General features: G+C 39.9%; 1 long non-coding RNA gene across 1 annotated transcript; it reads right to left on the bottom strand.

Moving 5' to 3' along the window:
* Window positions 1-285: 285 nt before the first annotated feature.
* Window positions 286-12231, bottom strand: LOC147915929 (uncharacterized). The gene is made up of 3 exons (XR_015553555.1): window positions 12097-12231; window positions 3382-3486; window positions 286-557 (listed from the first exon to the last, which is right to left on the bottom strand). It is a non-coding gene; the product is annotated as an uncharacterized LOC147915929 (long non-coding RNA).
* Window positions 12232-12533: the final 302 nt, after the last annotated feature.

Here is a 12533-nt window from a genome sequence, read left to right as displayed (position 1 = left end):
GGCAAATCCAAACCATCAAGATGCCCAGGAGCACCAGGAGTTGATGTTTGGGTTACACACATCTTTTTTAACCCAGTTTATCATTTGGCCATGTGTTTTCTTTGTAGTTGGGGGGTACTCTGTGATGTACCTCCCAGGTTTCCCATTAGGACTGCAGGGCTTAATCTCCCAGTAGCAGAGAATGTGGCCAGCAAAAACCTGTCAGCTCTCAGAACAAGCTTGCCCAAGATCACAGATGTAATAGTTATCTGAGGCTATGCAATAAATTACTCCAAGACACGGGAGCTCAAAACAACATTTATTATCCTGCAGTTTCTGAGGGATGGGAACTTGGGAGCCACTTAGCTGGGTGGTTCTGGCTTAGGGTCTCTCATGAGGTTGCAGTCAAGATACTGACCAGGGCTGCAGTCCTCTGAAGTTCTGACTGGGGGGCTAGGGGAGTAGCTTTTAAAGGTGACTCTCTAAAATGGCTGTGGGCAGGAGACCTTGGTTTCTCACCATGTGGACCTCTCCATGGAGCTGCTTGAAAGTCCTCACAACATGGCAGCTTTTCTTCCCTGAAGAGAGAAGCCCAAGAAGAAGTCACAATGTCTGTTATGACCGGGTCTTGCCATCCCTTCTGCCATATTCTGTTTGTCAGAAGCAACTCACTAAAGTCCAGCTCTCATTCAAAGGGAGGAGAGGTAGGCTCCACCTTTTGAAGAGATGAATGTTAAATATTCATGGACCTATTTCTTTCTTTTTTGGTGAGGAAGATTGGTGCTAACATCTGTTGCCAATCTTCCTCTTTTTGCTTGAGGAGGATTGTCCCTGAGCTAACATCTGTGCCAATCTTCTTCTACTTTGTATGTGGGATGCTGCCACAGCATGGCTTATGAACGGTGCATAGGTCTGTGCCCAGGATCTGAACCCACAAGCCCCGGGCTGCCGAAGCAGAGCGCTTGAACTTAACCACTATGCGACTGGGCCAGACCCTTCATGGACATATTTTGTGTGTGAGGAAGATCAGCCCTCAGCTAACATCCATGCCAATCCTCCTCTTTATTTTGCTGAGGAAGACCGGCCCTGAGCTAACAACTATTGCCAATCCTCCTCCTTTTTTTTTTCCCCCTTTTTCTCCCCAAAGCCCCAGTAGATAATTGTATGTCATGGTTGCACATCCTTCTAGTTGCTGTATGTGGGACGCCGCCTCAGCATGGCCGGACAAGCGGTGTGTTGGTGCGCGCCCGGGATCCGATCCCAGGCCACCAGTAGCGGAGCACGCGCACTTAACCACTAAGCCACAGGGCCGGCCCCGTGGACATATTTTTAAACCATCACAATGCCCCATTCCTGGAGGAGCCCACATCCAAGGATGCAAAGGCCAGGCCCCTTCCCCAAACTTGGGACAACTCTTAACTGCCATCCTAGCTTCAGAGCTCCCTGTGGGGTCAGCCCAGCCTTCACTGAGATGCAACACAGCTCAGTCTTTCACTGCACAATCCTCTTGCACACCTGATATTCCCAAGAACATCACTAATCAACCTCCTACAGGCCCCATCTCAGAGTTGACTTCCCAGGGAACCCACTATGAAAATGGTGTTTTCTGTTAATGTGCTAATGTTTACCTACGTGATAAATGTCTCTATCTCTTTCTTTGTGGATTCTGCTCTTGTGAGTAGTTTTAGAAAGGCCTTCTAATCCTGAGATGAGATAAATACCTAGATTTTTTTCTAGGTCATCTGTGATTTCAAACTTTACTCTTAATTATTTAATATAATTGGAGTCTATTTTAATATACCATGTGAGATAGGGATCTAATTTCACTTGTCTCCAATGTTTCATCAGTTGTCCTAACACCGGTTTAAAAAAACGAATCATTTTTCTATTGATCTGAAATGAGACTTTTACATATGTACTAAATTCTAACATTTAATTCGTTGGTTTCTGAGCTTTCTATTCTGTTCTAGACCCCAGCCACATTATTTTCATTATTATATTTCTGAAGTACATTCTAATATTTGAGAGTACAAATCACTTTTCCTTTTTCTTTTTTTCAGTATTGAGAGGGGTTTATTTTTTTCAGGATAATTTTACAGTAAATTTGACCATTGCCCCACCTCCTAAAATCACACTGAGATTTTGACTGGGATATGTTAAGTGTACTAATGTCAGTTTTTCCAAAATATCGATTTATTAAAATCTCATTTAAAGTTCTTTCTGGGGGAGCCAGCCAGGTGGCGCAAACAGTTAAGTGCGCGTGCTCCGCTGCAGCGGCCCAGGGTTCGCAGGTTCGGATCCCGGGTGTGCCCCAATGCACCATATAAAGTAGAGGAAGATGGGCATGGATGTTAGCTCAGGGCCAATCTTCCTCAAGAAAAAAGGGGAGGATTGGCATCAGATGTTAGCTCAGGGCTAGTCCTCCTCACAAAAAAAATAAAAATAAAAATAAAGTTCTTTCTGGGTATGGCTGTCAGTGTAGAGGATATATGTGGGGAAGTATGTGTATGTATGTGTAAGAGGGGGTTGTGTGTGTGCGTGTGTGTGTGGGTGTGCATTCACATAGGCCCCCACCATACTTATTAAGCTTATTCCTAGATATGCTATGGTTTTTGTTGCTATTGGTGATATATTTTTTTCACTATGTTTCCTGGTTGGTTATTTTTGGTGTATAAGAAAGCCATTGGGATCTGATATCTATTTTTTAACAAGTCATTGTCCACTCTTATTTTTTCTAATACGCTTTGAATTGACTTGCTTTTGTTTTCTTAGGCAAATGGTAATATCTTAAAATAATGATAATTTTCGCTTTCTTTATAGTATTTAGACCAACAAGGAGCAGAGAATGACCCTCAAGATTCAGAGGAAGGGTGCATTCTTGCCTGTGCTAGTTTTGTCTCCTTTTTATACACAAGTAATATACGGGCCTAGTACAAATGTTAGGAAATTTTTAAAAGATCAAACACCTGAAATGCAAGTGCCTATTTAACACTTTCATATATTTTTTAGATGTTTTCTATGGAAATACATGTATTTATGTGTGTGTATATATCTCTCTATATATATATTTAACCATAAAAGGATGTATAGATATTATAAGCATAGGCAATATTTTTAATGTGAATTTTAAACTTTCTGTATCATGAAAGTATTTTATGTCTACATCATATTTTTATATTGTTTTATGCCTTTGTTCATAATTGATTCACTCAAGCTTCTATTTTAGGACATCTAAGTTGTCTCCAATTTTTGATATTCTAAATAGTCTTGCAATAAACATTCTTTTTAGAATAGTCTGATTCCTGCCCCTACTCCACTTAGAATAAATTCCTAGAAATGGAATTGGTGAGTCAAATGATCCATGTTCTTAAAAAATATTTGATTTATGCCATATTGTCCTACCAATGATTACAGGGGGATTTAGAATCTTGCTCGTTTCATTGGAGCATGCCTCTGTCTTCACTCTCACCACTGCTGATTTTATCATTTCTTTTCATCTTTGCCAATCTGAAAAAAAATAAAGAAAGAGGCATTTCATTTCAATATGAGTTTCTTTGATTACTAGGGAGGTTGGACACAACTGGAAATTCTATCCTTCTTTTGAGACCTACCTATTTCCATAGTTTGTCTAGTTTAGATTTCATGAGGGGCGATTGTGTAGTTTTGCTATTGAATTTCAAGTAGTCAATATATAAAAATAATATTAACCCCTTCTTGTCATACATTTTCCAAATATTTTTTCACGGTTTGTGTTATGACATATAGAAATATGATATAATATCTGTGTATTCTTTCATATGGCCTTATGAAATATCAACAACTTGTCAATTTGCCTTAGATTTTTTTTTAAAGCAACAAAAATCTTTCTATTACAATTGATGTGCTTTGTGGTCATCACTATCCTAATTTTTTTGTATATCATTTTCATGCATGTTTTAGTAGCAATATGACTTGAGTGTCTGTAAACAATGTATATGATACTGTTTTGCATGTTTTATGTTTTGAAACTTTACCTGAATGAAATCATACTGTAGGTGTCCTTTAATTTGCTTTTGCTCAACACTAGGTTTTGGAATTGTATTCATATTGAAATATACAGCTGTAATTCAATAATTTTAATGGAGGCATAGCATTCTATTTTATAAATACACCCACATTTTCCTGTTGTTGGGCACTTAGAGTTTTTTCTTCTAAATTTTCATTATAAGAACAAAATTTCAGCAAATATTATTGTACATAACTCTTTATGTTCAGGTGCAAGAGTTGCTGCATGCCGAGATGTGGACTGTCTGGGTAATTGGTGTGCACATTTTCAGAGTCCCTAGATGGTGCCAAATAGCTCCCCCAAGCAGTGCTACCATCTTACTCTCTCTTGAATATTGTTTCTCAACTCCAACTCATAGTATTATCAGACTTTTAATTTTGTCAATATTATGAGTACAAAGTGTTATCTCATTATTTTATTTTACATTTTCCTGACCCCAAGTCAATTTGGTTATGTTCTCATACACTTATTGGCCACGGCCATTGGGGTTCCCTCTTCCGTAAATCCTCACATGCTTTGCCCATTCTTTTACTTATTTTTCTCATTGAATTGTAGTATTCCTTTGTAGTTAAACATGCTGCAGATTATTTTACAGTCTATGGTTGGCTTAGTAAATTTGTATGTTGTCTTCGTTGAGAAATATCTTAAATTTTAGTGTAAGCCCACTTATCAATCTTTTTCTTCAGGGTTTGGTCTGTGTTCATGTGTTTTAAGTACAGTTGTGAGCAGCTTAATGACAGGGATACCTTCTGAGAAATGTGTAGTTAGGCGATTTTGTCGTTCGGCGAACATCACAGAGTGTACTTACACAAACCCAGATGGCATAGCCTACTACACACCTAGGCTACATGGTACTCGTCTTATGGAGCCACTGTCGTATATGCGGTCTGTCGTCAACTGAAACGTCGTTATGTGGAGCATGACTGCATGTCTTTCCCTATCCAAAGATGACAAAGATAGTCTCCTATATTTTCTTCTAAAAGTTAAAAACTTTTGCTTTTTAGTGCTGTAGAGTCGATTCTGACTCTTAGTGACCCTGTGGACAGCAGAGCAGAACCCTGCCCAGTCTTTTTGCACCATCATCTCAGCTTCTGGCTCCATGTCAGACAATGCTCCACTGCTATTCATAGGGTTTTCATGGCCAATTTTTTCAGAAGTGGGTGGCCAGGTCCTTCTTCCTAATCTGTATAGTCTGGAAGCTCTGCTGAAACCTGTCCACCATGAGTGACTCTGTTGGTATTTGAAATACCCATGGCATAGCTTTCAGCATCCCAGCAACACGCAGCCGCCACAGCATGACAACTGACAGACAGGGGTATGGTTCCCTCACTGGAAACGAACCTGACCCATGCTGGTGAGAGCGCTGAATCTTAAGCATTAGACCATCAGGGCTGGCTACACCTTTAATCTACTTGAATTTAGTTTTTATGTGGTGTGAGGTAGAGATCTAATTTTTTTCCCATATGGATAACCTGCTGTCTCAGTGGCTTTTATTAAATAGCTCATCCTTTTGCCACTGGTTTGTTATTGCCCTTTCTGTCACATCAGCCTTCTACATATGAGTGAGTCTGTTTCTGTGCTCTCTGTTCTGTTCCATTGGTCCCCTTGTCAGTCCCTCCACCAACAACACATTATATTAATTATATCTTTATAATGTCTTGATACGTGATCAAAAAAATCCCTGTACCAGGTTTTTTCACAAGTTGTTTTCTTAATGTAGTTAAATATAACACTTTCCCCTTTATATATAGTTTTATGTTTGGAAAGGTGTGCCCCATCCTAACATTACATAAATGTCAGAGGGTCAACGTACGAATATTTGGTAGCCTCCTCACCCTCCTCCACGCCAAAGAATATGCTGTGTCTGTTTGTTTAGATGCCTGATTTTTTGTTATGTTTACAAATACTTGGTAGAAAGAGCTGCAGAATCAGAAGGAGCTAGAAGAGAGGTAGGAGACTTTCACATGGGAAAGAGATATAGTGCTAGCAAAAGAAAAAAGTGCATATCCACAAAAGAGAAGGAGTGGGGGAATGGAGCCATGCATTCTCAGTTTCAGAATGAATTTTGATTGGGAGTTTAAGAGTGGAATAAATACCAAATTTTGTAACTACCAGCTGTTGTACATGTGGAGGACATAGAGAATGGCAGAGATGGGGAGAGCATTTTTTAAATGTTTTGTGGTTCATTAAAAATGTACTTCTCTCACACAGGCACACACTGTCACTCCAGCCTGTTGGTGTTTACTCAAGAGTAAAGATTTAAACTCCTTTCAGTTCTATTTTTCTATATAGATTCTGTTTAATTGTTATTCCATGTTAAGATTAAACTATGAAACTACTCAGGTTTTATTTGAATAAATAAATAATCACCTGTTTTTTTCTAGTTCTTCCGTAATGCTACAATTTATTTTAACAAGTAACAAATGCACATGGTAGACAGTAGACATCCCTTTCATACCTGCTCCCCGGTCTCCAGTCTTCTTCAGAGGCACATGTGTGCCCAGTTTCTTAGGTAACCTTCCAGAGACACTCTAGCATAAACCATAGGCGTACTTTACATTCCCCCACCCTTTTTTCCATATAGAGTGGCACACTACACAAAGTGTTCTATACCTTGCTTTTGTCCACACTGAACACGTTATTTAGAGATCATTCCTTATCGGTGCACAAAGATCTTCCTTGTTATTTTTAACAACAGCATACTATTTTATTATATGGATACATCAGTGTATTTATCCAGTCTTTTTTGGGTGGGTCTTTAAGTTTTCCCAGTGTTTTACTGCTGTAACTGGTATGTTGAACAAGCATGCCTCATGACATAATCAAAATAAAACTTTATTTTTTTCTTCCATCATCCCTTTAAAAGTATTTCTTTAGGTTAACACTTCCTGCCTTTGCTTGAAAACGCTGGCAGTTCTCGTGGATTTTCATTTTTCGTCAAAAACACAGCCTCAATTCAGAAACTGTAATATCTATTCCCATGTAATAAACCAAACCCCTGAACTTAGTGTTACATCTTCTTCCTGCCCCCAACTCTGGCTGGCTTCCAGGGGGAAGCCTGCAGAGGAGAAGGGGCCTTGGTCCGTCTGCCTCTCTTCCTTTCATTGTCCCCCCACTAGTTTGCTATTTCACACCCTGTGAGAGTTGACATGGAGAAAAGGGGGTAAATGAGCAAGGAAAGGTAAAGGGATGAGAAGGTGGTTATTATTTGCTGGGTGATCTTGAATTTTCTGCCCCTGGCAGATGGCTCACACTGCCTCTTTCTCTTAGGGAGTTTTGGGGGTCTGTTGGAGGTTCCCTAGAAAGCCCCTCTTCCCTGCAGTTCTCCTGACCTGTCCCTGATTGTCCCTTGGGACTCTTTTCTTGTCATGAGCATATGGAGGTATCTCCAACCTTTTTCTACCAAGTCATCCTTGGCCCTCTGGGCAGCCCTATTGAACCACATCCCGGGGAACCTTACGCTGGTCCTCTCGTTGGCACATGGCCCGTATGTAGACTCGGAAACACTCATAATCTCTTGTCCTAACAATCCCTGATCCCTACATAGCAGTGATTGCAGGTATCTACAGCCAAAGCCACAAGGCAGGCCTTCTTTGACTTCTGAATTTCTCAGGGGAGTCAGCCCCTGACCCCAGGCCACTTTAACACTCCCAAACCCCTTTAGCACCCCCAGCCCTGGGCCAAGCACCAGTCTTCTGTGTCTCATACTGTTGGAAATGCCTCTTCAAGCTCTCCAAGAGGTTCCTTGAAACTCCTCTTCCTAGTCTTGACAACAGCCTCCCCCACTGGTCCCCCCATTGTGGAGTGAGGACTCAGAAAGGCAACAACTCTCTCTAAAGAATCCCCCCCTCAAATCCCCCACCCTCGTAGTCTCAGACCTTGTTTTCAACCTTGATGTGGCTGAGCAGTCCAAGAAACATTGAACAGATTCTTGGTCAAATTCCTTTGCCAATCTATTGAGAGGGAGTGGGCTATGGCACATTCACTTTGGTATGCTGAGCCAAGAAGAGTTTAGTTCTAATATTTTGTTGCACTGTCATAAATAATGCCACAATTAATATTCTTGTCCAAGGGTATTTATTTGTACACATGGACCAGTATATCTGCATGAGTTACCAGATGAATTAACAGAAGAGGAATTGTGGGGCCAAAGTGTATGAGCATCCCTTTATTTTAATAGATATTGCCAAATTGTCCTCCAAAGAGCTATACAAATTACTCTCCACCAAAAATATATGAGAGCGCCTGTTTCCCCACCCCCTTGATAAGCGTCATATTTTACATTTAAGCCTTTAATCTACCTGGATTTATTCTGACGTAAATTATGTTTTAACTCCTCACATATCCCCTGCTCCCAAATATATTAGATAGTAAATTCAAATTTATTTATGAACAAATTCGTTTGTTCCCCACTGACTTAAAATGCCACTTTATCTTGCAATACATTCTTGAATATTTTCGGACTTTTTCTGGGCTTTGTCTTTTGTTCCACTGGCCTGTTTTGTCTATTTCTGCACTAGTTCCATACGATTGTGATTATTGTAACTTTATTATACATTTTAATATCTGGTAGGGAAACTCCCATTTCATTGCTCTCCTTCTTCAAATATTCCCTGCATCTTCTCAAACTTTATTCTTTCAGTGATTTTTAGAATCATTTTGCCTAGTTCCAAAATGTCCCATATGGATTTTGATGAGGATTACAAATAATTTATAGTTTAATTTGTGTGAAATGGACAACTTTCCAGTATTAAACGTTCCCAAATGAGAACACAGTATTCTCACTGAATATTAAAAAAATTTAAGTTAGCTTTGATTTTTACACATATATGTGACATTGCATATATTTGTTGCTATTGTAATCAAGATCTTTTTCCATTACATTTTCTAATTAGTTAATATTAGTTAATATTTTTGAAAAATCTTACCATTTCCAGTCATTTTTAGTTTATTTTCTTGGGCTTTCTAAAAAGGTAACTGTATTATCTGTAAATAACGGTAACATTACTAACTCCATTCCTAGATTTTTATTAATTATTTTCGGGGTTTTTTTGTTTGTTTAATTATAAAGGCTTCACCATCCACTACAAAGTTAGAGTTATAAACCCATATCTATGAGTTTCACCAAGTATAGACAAAAGTTGTGAAGACACATGACAAAATACTAACAATGGTTATTTTTTTTGTCATAACTTCTGCATTTTGGGAATATTTGCAATAAACATCAGGAAAATCGACAAAACTAATTTCTGTAACTTATTTAAGTCTATATTTCTGTAATTACCCAAGTCAAGAAGGAAAAGCATATCAACTCTTCCACTCCCAGTGATGATAGATTAACAGGGATAAGGCTTACCCTCCCATCTAAAACAACTAGAAACTAGAAATGTATATGAAACAATGGCTTTCAGATATTGGACAATAGGCAGCTCAAGATTGTAGTCCCAGAGGAAAAAAAAAATGTGGAGCCCCCTGTGATTGCATGGGCTTCTACCTGGAGGCACCTTTGGAACCACAGAGCAGGGAGGGGGATACTGAGCTGTGTATGGCAGTCTCATTGAGTTGAGGAAATGGAGATTGCAGCTCAGGGGGTCTGAGGCAGCTGAATGCTGAGGAGAATAATTTCCAAATAGAGAAAGCTATTTAGAAAAAGAGCTTGAGGGGGCTGGCCCGGTGGCTCAGCAGTTCAGTTTGCATGCTGTGCTTCGGTGGCCCATGGTTCACAGGTTCAGATCCTGGGTGCGCACTGATGCACCACTTATCAAGCCACGATGTGGCAGCATCCCAGATAAAAAGTAGAGGAAGATGGGCATGGGTGTTAGCCCAGGGCCAATCTTCCTCAGCAAAAAGAGGAGGATTGACAACAGATGTTAGTTCAGGGCTAATCTTCCACACACACACACACACAAAAAAAAGACAAAGAAAAAGAGCTTGAGGGCCGGCCCCGTGGCTTAGCAGTTAAGTGCGCACGCACCGCTGCTGGCGGCCGGGTTCGGATCCCGGGCGTGCACCGATGCACCGCTTCTCCAGCCATGCTGAGGCCGCGTCCCACATACAGCAACTAGAAGGATGTGCAACTATGACATACAACTATCTACTGGGGCTTTGGGGGGAAAAAAAAATAAATAAATAAAAATTAAAAAAAAAAAAGAGCTTGAGAAATCTGCATGGGGTTTTTCCAGATTTCTGATGAATACTAAGATGGTTACTCGTAGAGTGAAGCTCCATGAGGGCAAGAAAAGAATAATGAGGGAGTCATAAGCTGAACAATTCTAAGATATTAGGCAGGACTGGAAGAGTCCTTGTTGAATATGAAGAGCATTCAGTAGAGGTTCTAAGAAGAATCACAAATTAATAGTAAGACTAAACCCTACATTAGAGGTCCACCAAAAAAATGCTTAAAAATAAGGCTTAAAAGGATCAATAAAACCCTTGGTAACTTCACTGCCTACTACAACAAAGCCCAATACTCTTTAAAGAAAGACAACAAAAGTCCAATGCTCTTTAAAGAAAGAAAACAAAATCCCAAGTCTCAAGAAGGTATCACTAACAATGTCCAGCCTCCAATATAAAATGTGACCCATAACCAGGAAAAAAAATCACTTAATACAAAGAGACTCAGATGGTATAGATGATGGATGCTTAAACTTCTAATATAAATATATGCAAGAATTTGAAGAAAATTTAAAGAATTTAAAGAAAAATATACATTAAAAGAAATATATATCTCTTCCCTTTCTCATTCTCAAACAAAACATCTGAAAGGAAATATTTACTGGATGGATTAACAGCATATTAGAAACAGCAGAAAAAAATTTATTGAACTTGAAGATGCAGCAATGGAAACTATACAAATGAAGCACGGAGAGAAAAAAGACTATAGGGCAGGGAGACAGAGCCTCAGTGATGTGTGAGGTTATAGCAAGAGATCAAGGGTATAATGTATACCCATATGTTATTGGAATCTCAGAAGGAAAAAGAAGAGGGATAGAAAAGTATTGGAAGAAATTATGACTGCAAAATTTAAAATTTGATGAAAATTATAAACTCACAGACCCAAGAAGGTTAACAAATCCCAAGAAAGATTAACACAAAGAGAAAACCACAATAAATTTTCTGAAAACCGATAATAAAGAGAAAATCTTAAAGATATCTAATGAAAAAGTATACATTATATACAGGCAAACAAAGATAAGCATATAATCACAGACCTCTCATCAAAAACTGTGCAAGCCAGAAAACAATGAAATGACATCTTTAAAGTGCCAAAACTAGGTTTAAAACTAGAATTCTAAATTCAGTGAGTATTTTAAAATCATAAGTACAATTAAAACTTTTTCAAAAAAAAGCTGAAATAATTCATCATTTATACATTTCACTACAGGAAATGTTAAAGGAAGTAGTTCAAGTGGAAAGAAAATGATACCAGATGGAAATTGGAATCTATATAAAAGAATGAAGAACACTGAAAAAGTTATATATGTGAAAATATAAAATACTTTTTCTAGTTTTAAATTTCTTTAAATTATAATTGATTAAGAAAACAATAAGAATGCATTGTGGGGAGAGGCAGAGTCAAGATGGCGGCATAGGCAGACTCTGAACTCACCTCCTCCCACGGACACAGCCAATTTACAACTACTTGTGGAAAAATTACCCCTAAGACAGAACTGAAAACTGGATAAGAGGAACTCCTGCAACAACGGACAATCCTAACTGAGGTAGAAGAGGCAGAGACTCCCTTCTGGAGAGGAAAAACGTTGCCTTCACAAGCTGCCAGCGTCACGGCCGCCGGGAGCAGCTCACAGGTACGCAGCCTCCCTGGAGGCGCGGGGACCTGAGCCGGGGAGCGCCCCCGCTGTGGGCATTTTGTGGACCCAGCACAATCGAGACCAGCGGCATAATATCTGACTTTGCCTTCTACTAAAGCCTTGGGGAGTACCCCCTGAAAACCCGGTTCACAAAGAAACTAAAACTGGCTCTTAAAGGGCCCGTGCACAAACTCACCCATTTCAGAAAGCATCCTAAAATCACCAGAAAGGTGCACAGTGCTTTGGTGACAAGAGACTCACCTAATAGGCCCTGAGTGCATCTCGGTGAGGGGTGAGAACTCTCCAGGGACTAGGACATTGGCGGCGGCCATTGTTGTGGCCTGGTGTGAGCATGCTGACACAGACGCCATTGGAGTTCTCCCTGAGGCCTGCTAGCCCAGGGTCTACTCCACCCACTAGAGCACCGATTTAATCCAGCTCAGCCAGGGTGGGCAGCCCACCCTAGAGACCCTAGAGACTGGCCCCACCCAACAACAAGCCCTCAGGCAACTTGTGGGCCTGCATAGATTGGTGACTGGATTCTCTGCAGCCTGGCAACTGAGCCGAGGTTAGATATGATATCAAAAACATAAAAAGAAGGAGGAGGGGAGTTAAAGAGTACAGCTTTCAGACAGAGGTCAAACTAAAGTGACCGTCAATTCTGTATAGAAGAAGAAAGGAACAGGGAAGGACTACTA

This window comes from Ceratotherium simum, chromosome 11, assembly GCF_057802395.1.
Source record: "Ceratotherium simum simum isolate JZ-2026a chromosome 11, ASM5780239v1, whole genome shotgun sequence".
Taxonomy (NCBI): Eukaryota; Metazoa; Chordata; class Mammalia; order Perissodactyla; family Rhinocerotidae; genus Ceratotherium; species Ceratotherium simum.
The sequence above is the reverse complement of the archived record's forward strand: the minus strand, read 5'-3'. Positions and strand labels throughout refer to the sequence as shown.